Raw genomic sequence first — 12,452 nt, forward strand, 5'->3', positions numbered from 1 at the left:
TCCCATCTCACTCAATGACCTTGTGAATCCAATCCAAAATCTACCAATAGAACCTGCAGTGTCTCATTTATCTCGTGCATTCATCTGACTAATGAAATTTTCTTACAGTTTGACTTTAGGGTTTAACTTAAAATGGCATTGCGTTTGTGTTGCATTCTATATCAAAATCAGATTTTAAGCAATTAATGTCCAATTATATTATTAGTATACCTAATACATAGGTAAAAATAAGTCCCCTCCTTTGATAAAATCGCAGATTGCACCCTGTTTAAATGTCTAGGAAAAAATTAATTTCACCTAGGAATGATATCCCTATGCGATGAGTCTACAATTGTCACAGCCTCATCTAGTCTCATGTGTGGCGAGGTTCTTCTCGTTCTTGCTTGTGTTTATTTTTGTTTCGGTTTCCAATCTGAAGTTATTAAAACACATTCTAGATCCATTTCATGCTCAGATAGCCTAGGGACTCTATTTTATAAAAAAATCTCTTAATACAGTATATAGGTTTAAGTATAGTTTTCCGAACATCCTCTTCCAAAGTTATGAAAAATATGGGTGAGGTACAGTAGTAGTACATTGTACCCCCAAGTTGGTCTGTCGTGTCTCGTCTCGTTCGGGTAAGTATTTCGTTTCGGAAAATTCCATTTTAAATATTCAAAAGAAAATGGGGTCAGTCATACACTCTTCAGATGAAGATTTGTATCTTATCTTCGAATCGACGCGACCAGCTCTTTAGAAAAGTGTACCCCCCTTATGCAAAGGAGCATTCGTCTGCAGCGTGATTTTCTGAGAGCAAATCTGATTCCATCGTTCCACACACATTTTAAACAATTTTCATCTCCTTAAAGATGTTTTCAAGAACATAGGTCAATGAACTAACTAGTAGCAAGCACAATGTAGTAGAATCAGTTTACAATGGTTTGAATTTCTATGGTAAGGAAGATAATGCTTATAAGTTATTAAAAATATTCAATTTTTTATTGGGCGAATTTAAAATAGGTTCTTTTAACAGTAGCACCTTGAGTCTGCTGTCATATTACCAAGGGGGGTGCTGGGGGTACAACTCGAGTTACGGATTTAGGGGGTACAGTACCCCCTTCAAAAATTTGAGGGGGTACAATGCACCCCTGTACCCCCCGTTCCTGCGCCACTGCTTAGTTCCTGATATCCAAAATTGTGCCCAGACATCATGGCCGGATTTTTGACTGTCCGGAAACCAGTGAGTAGAACCGAAGGAAATTGTTGTGACTTTTCGGTTACACAAAGGTTTTCATGGAGAGTGAAGCGATCGAGAATCTGAAAAGGTTTTCACAACTTGCACCAGGTACCAGGAATCGAGAAATACTTTGAATTTGGTGCTTCGGAATCTGAAAAGGTTTTCACAACTTGCACCAGGTACCAGGACTTCACAACGTTTATTCTTTTACAACTCCTTTTCCTCTTCAACAGTTCTCTTAACACCCTTGCCCCCAATTGAAAGCTAACTACTAGTGCGCGCACATATGTCCAAAATTTAGTTCGACGTGCAAGTAACATTACATGTGAATCAGAGCAGTGGCAGCGATTGGGTTCCAAAACCGGGGGGGAAGGGCAAATATAGTATATTTCCCTTTGTAGATAAGGTTTAGCATAGTGCGGGGGCAAAAGTGGGGGGCAACTGCTACCCTCGCTCACCCCTAATCGCCGCCACGGAATCATAGCATATTGTGCCAAGAGAGGTTTGAAGAGTAGGCAAGTTTTGAGTGAAGGCAAGAACTTGATAAGGGTTCTCTCTCAGAGTATGATATTATAAGATTATCATTCTGTTATATATTCATACTTACTTTGTCATTTTATTGTATATAGGAATGTATTCTTGTCTCTCACATGTCGGAAGGCAGAAACAATCACTGATGTTTACTTTATCTGAAAAAGAAGAAGAGAAATTTAGAATACCGGTATGTGATAAAATAACCTTGTACATATAGTAGAGGAAACGAACGGGAAAAAAGGTCGGAAATAATTGCAGCACAAATGTTTTTTTGTGCCAGATTGTACGGAATGGTATAGTGAATAATATACTAAAAATCGAACATCCAAATGTTTGGGAAAAATCCGCCATCTTGGAAAATGGCGGCAAAAATTTACCTTAAAAATGAAAAAATATAATATCTCGAAAATGGTGCATTGTACACAAAAAGTGAAGAAAATCAAAATGAAAGAGCAGAAAATTTTTTTAATTATTTTTTTGTTTGATAGAGCTACCATAAATCCTAATCGAATTAGAAAGATTCAAATATTTTCTTTAATTTTTAGAATTAGCGTAAAAGTTGGTTTCCGACCTAAAAAACAACAAATAAGAAACTACGTAATTTACGACCTAAAGTAACTAGACCAAATTCATAGATCATGATTTGTTCTAAAGAATGTTTTTTTTTCTTTCGTGTGTTTAGAGTCAGGGGTTGAGGAGATATGCAGTTTAATGCAGAATCATGTGTTCCCCTAAATTTACGTGTTCCATTTCTTATAATTAGAGCCCGGAAGTTTGGCAAAATGCCTCTTTTTATCTACTGCATATATTGATAAAATTTTTCCGGATATACGTTTCTTATGTTGTTTCGAATGTTTTGGAAGCCTTTTCATTTTGCCTATTTGGGACCCCACTGCATATTTTTAATTATAATGCCTTTTTTTGCCTTTTTCAATGAAATTTGACATTTTTTTAAAAAAAAAGTGTATATAAATTATTTTTCTCCCAAAAAACGTTGTTGGCATTTATTTTTCTTCCGTTTATTATGTGAATAATTTTCGCCTTATTTAAGTAATATTGAACTCACGCATGTTTCAACATTGCTGAAGGAGAAAAGTGTGAGAAAAAAGTATTTCATGCTGAGTCAGGATATTGCCATTCGGTTAACATTTCTTGTGCATGATTGACTGCTGAAGTGGACAGGTTGATTTCGAACACAAAGAAAATATTTCTGATATCTCCCTCTCGAACCCGAAAATTTCAGGAAGTTGCGATTGAGCTTAGTTTACCTCAGCAACCAGTCTTGACGAGATAGGGAACCTGGATATCAGCAGCTATATATTATGCTAACAACCTTCAAAAAATCAGTGAGCTGATCGATGCTCTCCCAGAAAATGAAGCGACTTCAATTCGTGAAGTGAAAAAACTCCTGTGCTATTCAAGTTTACTTTTGCACATTATGGTGCATTGCCAGAGACAATTACAATTATAGCATCCATGAAAATGTTCGAGGAATCTATGCAGCAGATGATGGAAGTGCCATAAGAAAAGGGGTCAGCTGTTGCGGAAAAGTGATAACGGGTAGTGAGTGCAAATGAGGACTTGAAACAATTGAAAACAATTTGTGATATTCTAAAAGGTGAAAATGCTGTTACCAAAATGAGTCCAGCTACATTAGCTTGTTTTATGTATGCTCCAATAACTTCTGTCGAAGTAGAAAGATCATTTTCTATTATGAAAAACATTCTCTCTGACAGACGACTATCAATGAATGTTGAGAACTTAAAAAGCACCTTGTAGTTATGTGCAATCAAGACGGAGAAAATTGAAATGCTCTTCCCAATTTAGATTTTAACATTTTGCCAGAAATTATAGATAAAAGTAAGCGACTTCTAAATGTGCCTTTTTTCGGTTTATTTTGCCTTTTTCTAATTTTTAGTGCCTATTTACCACATTATAAATGCCGTTTTGCCTGCCTATTTTAACGAAAATAAATGCCTGAACTTCCGGGCTCTACTTATGATATTGGTGAGAACGCAATATATTGTTTTGTGAAGTGTTTCGTTCACTTGCGTTTGTTAAATGTTGTTTTTGTTGTTTAACAATGTATGTACGCAGTAGCGGCGATTAGGTGTCAAGGACAGCTTACTTTCTACTTACTGCAATTGGAAAGAATAATATTTAAAATGGAATTCGGGCAGATGATTTTGGGTCAAATCCACTGGTAGACAAGGCTTAGCATTAAGAGACCATAGTGCGGGGACATAAAAAGGTGTATAGGGGGAGGGGGGCTGCTCTTCATGCCCCACCCCTAATCGCCGACCAACTGCTGAACTGAAGGGAAACATCTAGAAGGAGATAGAGGCCATTCTGTCCCGATTTGCTGCTCCACCGAATGGACAGTATGACCTCGAGAGTCCAAGAATGTTCTTCTCAAGTTAGTGCCCATCTACGGAATGTTATATGTAAACGATGAATAGTGCTGTAAAAATCCTGTTCTTGATTATGTATTACACATGGTGGTTAGGAAATGTCCATTTGAAATGTTTCCCATCTATATGCAGCACCTTGTACATTCTCTGTATTTATTTTCAGAATGAGATTCTTCTCGTAGTATTCCTACCATTGTCGCTATTATATCATATAATATATACTACTTATATAATATAAATAAAACACTTTTGTTTACTGGAATTCGTGTGTCTCAGACAGCGACGATTAGGTTCCAAAACACTTGGGGGGGGGGGGGTGGCAAGGACAGTTTACTTTCCCTTGCTACATAAGGTTTAGCAATTTTCCTCCGAAAAGAGAAGATCCTAAAAAAGGCCTTTTTTAAAAAAAATCACCAAATGAATAACTTTTCTACATCCATTTCTCATACACGAATTAACATAAAGAGCCTGGAGTTAGACCGCTGTCACTTTCTTGCAGTGACGACGCCAGGGTAAATTGACGGAGGGAGGGAGGTGAGAATATGTTGTAAGGGGGTAGTTCATTTACTCGAATGCAATGTACACACGAGTGGCCAGTTACAATCTCATTTCGAGCTAATGCAGCATGAAAAATGAGTTTACGCAGTGTTAGGCACGCTTTAGACTAAAGCATTTTCCTTACCATTTTTCTTAATATTTATGCCATGATCAAAATGCTACCGTATAAAGTGAAAAATCTTATGGCATTTCAGATTCCATGACATATTTCATGGCATTTCTCAAGGATAGGATCGGTCCTATTTCCGTAGCATTTTTCGTAGCATAACCAATCAAAAGCGACCTCTAGGTCACGAATACAGATGTAATGGCGGCCGAGTGAGATGTAAACAATGTATCACTTCACATTTATAAAATACGATAACTATTCAACCGAGAGGAATAAAGTTTCGTATTAAATGGTTTTAGGTGCAAAAGAATGCGTTGATTAAATAGAGTCTACTCGGGGAAATACGCCCAACTTTTTTTTGGCGGTTTATAGCTTCGCTAAATGAAGGAGTGTCGCAATAAAAAGGATATCAAATGAAAGCTACATGTTTTGTTATTGTTACCTGTAAGTTTTATTACTGTAAGTCTTAGAACAAAATAACCATAGAAAAATAAACAGATGAACGTCAATTTGGGCAAATCACCCCGTGTTAAGGGTAAAATGCCCACCCATTAGGGGTAAAATGCCCAATGCTTCTCCGAAGGTGTGTTTCCTTGTACATGGAAGCAAGCAAATATAGTCCCTATCCTCAAACACGGAAACAAAACCCATGTCACTTCCTATCGGCCGATTTCCTTACTTCCTGCACTTGCACTGCTAGCTGAAAAAATAATTTCTAATCGTATCCTTGCACATGTTTCTGCGATTCTCTCTCCCACTCAACACGGTTTTCTCCCTCATGCTTTCTGTGACACAAACCTTGCTTGCTTGCTTACCAAAGCAGTTAACTGCCTGAATGCCAAGCAAGACATGGATGTCGTATACTTAGACTTTTCCAAAGCCTTTGACTCTATCTCTCACACGCAACTCATCCACAAATTATCAAATAGATTCAATATTCACGGAGCTCTTTTTAAACTACTTTCATCTTACTTGCACAATAGAAAGCAAAAAGTTATCGTATCTGGTTGCTCTTCGTCATGGCTTCCTGTAGTTTCCGGTGTGCCCCAAGGAAGTTCTCTGGGGCCCCTGTGTTTCTCTCTCTCAATTTAAAGAAAACAAACAAAGTAGTAAGTTTCTTCGTCAGAATAGTCAAACACAGATGCCCAGCTCTTGCAAACTTCTCCAAACAAGAAATTCTATCCACTCTACAAATTCATGACCTTTCTCTTCGCCGTCAACTCTCAGATTTAACACTACTCTTCAGAATCATTAAAGGACAACTTTTCACCAGCGAACTCTTGCCACTTCTTAATATCAGAATCCCACGTCCCAACAGCAAATGCAACAACTTCTTTTACATTAAATCTTCAAGGCTATCCTTAGAACAAAGATCACTTCTCTACAGGCTACAAACCATTTACAACTCATTAAAAGACGCTCCGGGCTTCCATTTATCAAAGCAGACTTACAGAACGGCGTGCATAAAGCAGCTGAAGTATAAATATTATTATTTTTGCCCTAGTTGTTATTATTCTTGTTATATATGTATATGTGTGTGTATGTGTCCATCTTATTATTTTGTTTATTTCTTTTCCAGTTGATATCCTGATGTAAAATGGATTTTTCTGTATTCAGGACTTTTCAAATAAATAAATAAAAAAATAAACAATACAAGAAACAATTGTTGTAATACTTGACATGACATATTTACAGGAAAATAATACACAGCATTAACTGGAAGATTATTAACGTTTGTTTCGTAAACAGAACATCATTTGTACAGACAAGCATATTTTCTAACAACATTTATTTTGAATATACCATAGCCTCTTTTACTGTTTACATTTGTGAGAAATTGCATTGCACTTTGGACACATGCACGTGAATTTGGTACATATTTCATGAATCCACATACTACAACCAACGAATGCACTGGATCCAGTCACATTGTGGTCCTTTCTTATCATAGTAATGCCCATGGGCATATTGTACTTAATTTCTATGGGCATATCACCCCACAGCTACAAGCAGAAAATTGAATCACTTGGTTGGCAACTCTGAGCACAATGCGGCAGTTTCACTCTGCAGATATGTTTCCGTGACTCTTGATCTTTACACCAATATAATTCAGTTTCATTCTCTCTTGGGAATATTATTGCACACTGTTAATACAACAATGTCCAAAAAATTATTACCTCAAAAATTGTCTTCTTACCAAATGAAATTAACCCTGCATGGCTTCAGATTCTTCTCACAAGCTCCAAACCTGCTACCTCGTCTCACCACGGAGGGCGTTTTCAAACAAGAGTCGCAGAGTTGCCATAACATTAACATTGCGCGAGATACGAGGGGGTGGGCATTTAACCACGAGGGGCATATTCCCCCGAGTGACACTACATACTTTACAGCGTTTACTGTCCACGTATGTAAGAATATTTTAGTTTTTTCAATTGTAAACACCGTGCACTCACCATACGTGATAGTGTAACTCGATGTGCCTTTCGTGCTGTATGCATTATACACTGTAATCGCAACAGCTAACCGAAATGTTTCATAACATGCTATAAGGTTTTTTGGAAGCATGCTAGTAAAAATGTTAAAGTAAATGCTTTCGTCTAAAGCCGGCCTTAGGGGATATATGATGAGAATAGGGCAATATAATTACGTATTAAGCTCTATTTTATATATCCAAAATTTCATCGAAATGATTTAACTAGTTCAACCCTCCATTTGTTTTTGTTCTAGGTCCAGCTAACAAGCGTTACTTCCTATTGCTAGGGAAGTGATGAACACATGCGCTCTTTCGAGACCCTTCAACTGTAAGTGGCGTAATTTTTACTCCGATCGTACAATCCACTCCACAGTGTTGCCACTTTATGCAATATTTATGAAATGACCCTCGCATAACATTTTGTGTACATACGTGAATTGTCTTGAACACAGTAGAAGCCTGCCATTGTGTCACACATTGGCATTCTCCCTGAAAGAATTCGAAATGCTTACATTGAAGAAAAAAATTAATTCTCAGAGATATACTTCACATTTTGTACATAAATGTAGTCTTAAGACTATTTTCAGCCACATGTTTGGTTAAGTTTAAACTGTTAATTTAAAAAATAAAATAAACCATAAATTGGTTACACCTTAAATGCACAATTGAAAACATGTAATATTAAATGTCTGAGTGACTTCATTTACAGCTATTGTAAATATAGAAATCTGGTTCAAATTTGAAACGTCCTCCGCTTAAAAGCGTAGCTGGTACAGTGTCTCTCAAAATTTTAGGACAACGACATTTTAAACTAGGCAACCCAATTTACACAAGGCGTTGGTGGGTTGCGTGTACAGTTAGGCTCAATTTCAGGGTTGCCACATGCACAATAGATATTTATAAAATACGCGAAATAAATAAAAACAAGTATTATCGTATGGAATTATTAAAAATATCACTATTATATCGCAAGTGACAAAATCCTTTCTCAAAGAAAAAAATAGGTTTTCTAGTATTTCATTGCTGATGAGTCTACAGAAAGGAAAAGAGGTGATAGAAAACGAAAGGTGACAAAGAAGAGGAGAAAGAGAAAGCGATAGGAGAAGAGGAAAAGTAGAGGAGAGAAGAAAGAAAGGATAGACGAGGAGAGGAGATGTCGTGAGGAGAATGGAAAAAGATTCTAGGAGAGATGAGGAAGATGGAGCAAAGAAGAGAAAAGAGAAGGAAAACGAGATGAGAGAAGAGGAGACGAGAAGAAGGGAGTGGAGAGTAGAGTAAAGGAGAGAAAAGAGAAGAAGGAAAAGACGATTGCAGTGGAGTCGGAAATCTAAGACAGGAAAGGAGATACGAGGAGTGGAGATGAGTGGGATAGAGATAAGATGCGAGTAAAGTAAGGAAGGCAATATGAGATAAAAGCAGAGCAGAAGGAGGGAAGAAGAAGGAGAAGGAGAAGGAGAAGAGAAGAACAGAAGGGACTGAAGAGAAGAGGTAGTTGCAGAAAATATCGTCTCAGCGTCAAGAATTGATGCATTGGTCAAATTATCGACATGAAACATTCAATAACATTTTGAAATGTATTGGAGAATGTATTAGATCGGTGCGAAATGCCTTTTGGCTTAGTTCAGAGCAAGATAAAATCTTCCATGTAAGATCTTTGATTTTACCTGCGATTATACCACTAAAAACATGAATGTAATTTTAATATTTATAAGAATTATCCAATTTTTGTCCACTTCTCGGTTCGTTGAAATGGAGATTTTGTAATTTAATATTTCCCCTCCCTCCATCGTTAATTCTAAACTGAATCATTCCGGTGGACATGGCGTGGACAATGAACACAGTGGGATAAGTCTAAAACTTACGAAAATTTTCTGCCACCGGAAGGGTTTGAACCTACGTCCATAAGATTGACAGTCCTGAACGGTAAACACTACCCTACAAACTTTCTCTCCTGAAAGTAAGTAGAAGGAGCTGACCAATGTGAAATGTAGATGCAACTCTCCTCCTACATGTAATGTGCAAACAATACTTGTTTGTAACGAAGAAATCGAAGGTAGTACGACTCGGCGAAAACATTTATGGAGAATTGCACATGGTGAAAACGTTTCATTCTATATTTGCGGAGGTTTCCTTGCATTGAACTCGAGTGGGAAAAGGGGTAAAATTAGTATGTTCTGAATTGCCACAAATATAAATAGTTATTTCAATAATATTTGTCAATGTCTTTGAAGCAGTACACAAATATCGTTAGAGTATCATAATTCACGATCGTATACATGAAAATATCCATTTGCAAGTGTGTCAATTCATTTATTTGTTTATCTTTTTTTATAAATTCCATATGCAGAACAATGTAGCCACTATACACTGCTATTACAAATAATGTTACCATACTCTTATTTAATAGAAGGGGATTTAGAAAATAGAAAAAAAGAACACCTAGTATGGATGATGGAACCTGGGACCGCAATCAATGCTTTCAAGAACTCTAACCAATGCACTACACCCTTTTTTCCCCTTGGAGCAACAGTTCTTAATTATTCTGTCGCGTCAATATTGTAAACGTTATCCTGCAAAAATAAGTTCAATACTTTGATATAGCTCTCTACTTCTAGAATTACTCTATACGCATGCATTTGAAATTTAACTCTGAATTGATTTCTTCGTTGTTAGTATATCTAACCTTGTGAATATATTTTATTTGTAATTTTATTACGGTTACATGAACATCTACGAAATAGTTCTTTATAATAACCTCCGGTTGACCAAGTTGCCAATATAAACAAATGGAATACAGATTATCTTCGAGCTTACATTGTTAAAAAGGAGCGGATACACGTATTACTATCCCAATAGTTATCCCAATAATCATTCAATAAGGTTTCTTGTTTGTCAGAAATTATCACTTAAACTATTGCATGTTGAGCTAGTGCCCACCTAGCCGCCTCTGATGAAATCTATCATTCTTCAGATTTTCTTTAAAATACGACTCTGGTCACTTGTAACTTGCTGGGTGCAGACACTGTGCATGGACGCACACTGTTTTGCGATAAGAAGCGGCCTTGAATAGCGTGAGTGAGTCACTTTGATCGCGAGCAAGCTACACTACCAAGCTTGTCTACCTTTGAAAACCAAGTCACTTTTTTTCACCGTTTCCGAACGCGATTGCTAGTAGAAGTATATATTCTCTCAAAAGAGCAAGAAAGGAAATTAGACCAATGTTCTCCCGTCGTTTAAAACCAAATATTATCTATTAAACGAAAAGTTCACGATTGTCAATAAACCTATCTGAGCATAATGTGGATGTAAATAATAAATTTAATAGAAAGATTCTCCAAATTTGTCTCCCACTGTCTACGTCAAGCCAGTACCCAGGGGGGGGGGGGAGGCATGGGGGCCATGCCCCCTCGAACCCTGAAATATTTAAATGTGAACCTATCAATAACTACGTAAATAACATCGTCGATTTTAGAAATGTGTAAACATTTCAATTTTGTTTTTACATTAATTATTCTGTTTCTTGCGCAAAAGTCTTCAGGCTGCAATATTGGATGGTTTTAGTTTCATAATGCAAGGCTAGCAGACGTCCGATTCACCGATTTAGTCAGGACAGTGCGTTACTTTCAATCCCTGTATCGAATTTTTCGAACTGCAATCGTGATTTGAGAATGTCTCTTTATTATTTTTTTTCCTTAACTCACAATTAGACATGTTCTTTATTGTAATAATAATTCCTAGTACGCAACATTTAATTTATAAATATATTTTTTCTAAACATAGAATTATCATGACTTTTCAATGGCGCTCGCACTATTTGAATTATTTTGTAATATCTGTGTGTGTCTCTCTCTCTCTCATATATATGTATAATATATAATAAAATATATATAAATTTCGGTCTGGCCCCTCCCTCAAAGAAATCCTGCGTACGGGCCTGGTCTACGTCAATGTCAGAAATGCAAGCAATATTTTTATTTATTTTTAACCCAAATAAAGGAATGTGGAAGAATTTAAAAGAAATAAGAAAGAGCGGAACGACTGTTGCTGTACTTTAAAAATTGTTGTTCTTCGAGGAAGAAAAATAAGAAGGATTTACTCCAGCACCTTAACACAGTGTCCCACGAGTCTCTCTTGACTAATACTGTCAAATGTGAAGTGATTTTATGAATAAAATTTTCCGCTTGTTGTAATTGTTTCATGTTACCTTACGCAACAGCAAATACATTTCTGAACACGAGACTTGCGTCAGGAAACAAGCATTTAGTCTGTTCCAGTATCGCAGGAAAAGAATATTGTCCTGCAATGTTCAAGCCTCTAGATATTTTCCATTAATAATGTCTAATCACAATAATAAGAAGAAATAACTCGCATTTTCACAACTACCAATATTCTCGTTTTCTTCATCACTTAGAAAATTATATCTCGAAGATATCTGCTATACTACAAGAAAGCAATTCAAAATTAAAGTAAAAGTTCAACTACATGTATACCCTACGACATTTAAAATATAGGAGGGACAGAATACTTAAAAATTGTTTCTTCAATCGAAGGTAAGGGCGTGGTGTAGTGGTTACAGTACTCGGTTGGACTGCTAACGGTCCCAGGTTCGATCCTCCATACTAGGTGTTCCTTTTTCTTTCTTCTAAATCCCCTTCTATTAAATAAGAGTATGGTAACATTATTTGTAATAGCAGTGTATAGTGGCTACATTGTTCTGCATATGGAATTTATAAAAAAAAAAAAATGAATTGACACACGTTCAAATGGATATTTTCATGTATACGATCGTGAATTATGATACTCTAACGATAATTGTGTACTGCTTCAAAGACATTGACAAATATTAATGAAATAACTATTTATATTTGTGGCAATTCAGAACATACTAATTTTACCCCTTTTCCCACTCGAGTTCAATGCAAGGAAACCTCCGCAAATATAGAATGAAAAGTTTTCATCATGTGCAATTCTCCATAAATGTTTTCGCCGAGTCGTACTACCTTCGATTTCTTTGTTACAAACAAGTATTGTTTGCACATTACATGTAGGAGGAGAGTTGCATCTACATTTCACATTGGTCAGCTCCTTCTACTTACTTTCAGGAGAGAAAGTTTGTAGGGTAGTGTTTACCGTTCAGGACTGTCAATCTGA

At 36.5% G+C, this 12,452-nt stretch overlaps 1 long non-coding RNA gene across 1 annotated transcript in view; it reads right to left on the reverse strand.

Moving 5' to 3' along the window:
- Positions 1 to 1,819: 1,819 nt before the first annotated feature.
- LOC145992421 (uncharacterized) overlaps positions 1,820 to 12,452 on the reverse strand; it is a 42,986-nt gene continuing 32,353 nt past the window's right edge. Inside the window, exons 2-3 of the long non-coding RNA XR_014442164.1 lie at positions 7,734 to 7,790; positions 1,820 to 1,905 (exon numbers count right to left, since the gene is read on the reverse strand). This is a non-coding gene — a long non-coding RNA (uncharacterized LOC145992421). The remainder of the gene's footprint in view (positions 1,906 to 7,733; positions 7,791 to 12,452) is intronic.

Source organism: Lepisma saccharinum, chromosome 9 (assembly GCF_977018435.1).
Source record: "Lepisma saccharinum chromosome 9, izLepSacc3.1, whole genome shotgun sequence".
NCBI classification, from domain to species: domain Eukaryota; kingdom Metazoa; phylum Arthropoda; class Insecta; order Zygentoma; family Lepismatidae; genus Lepisma; species Lepisma saccharinum.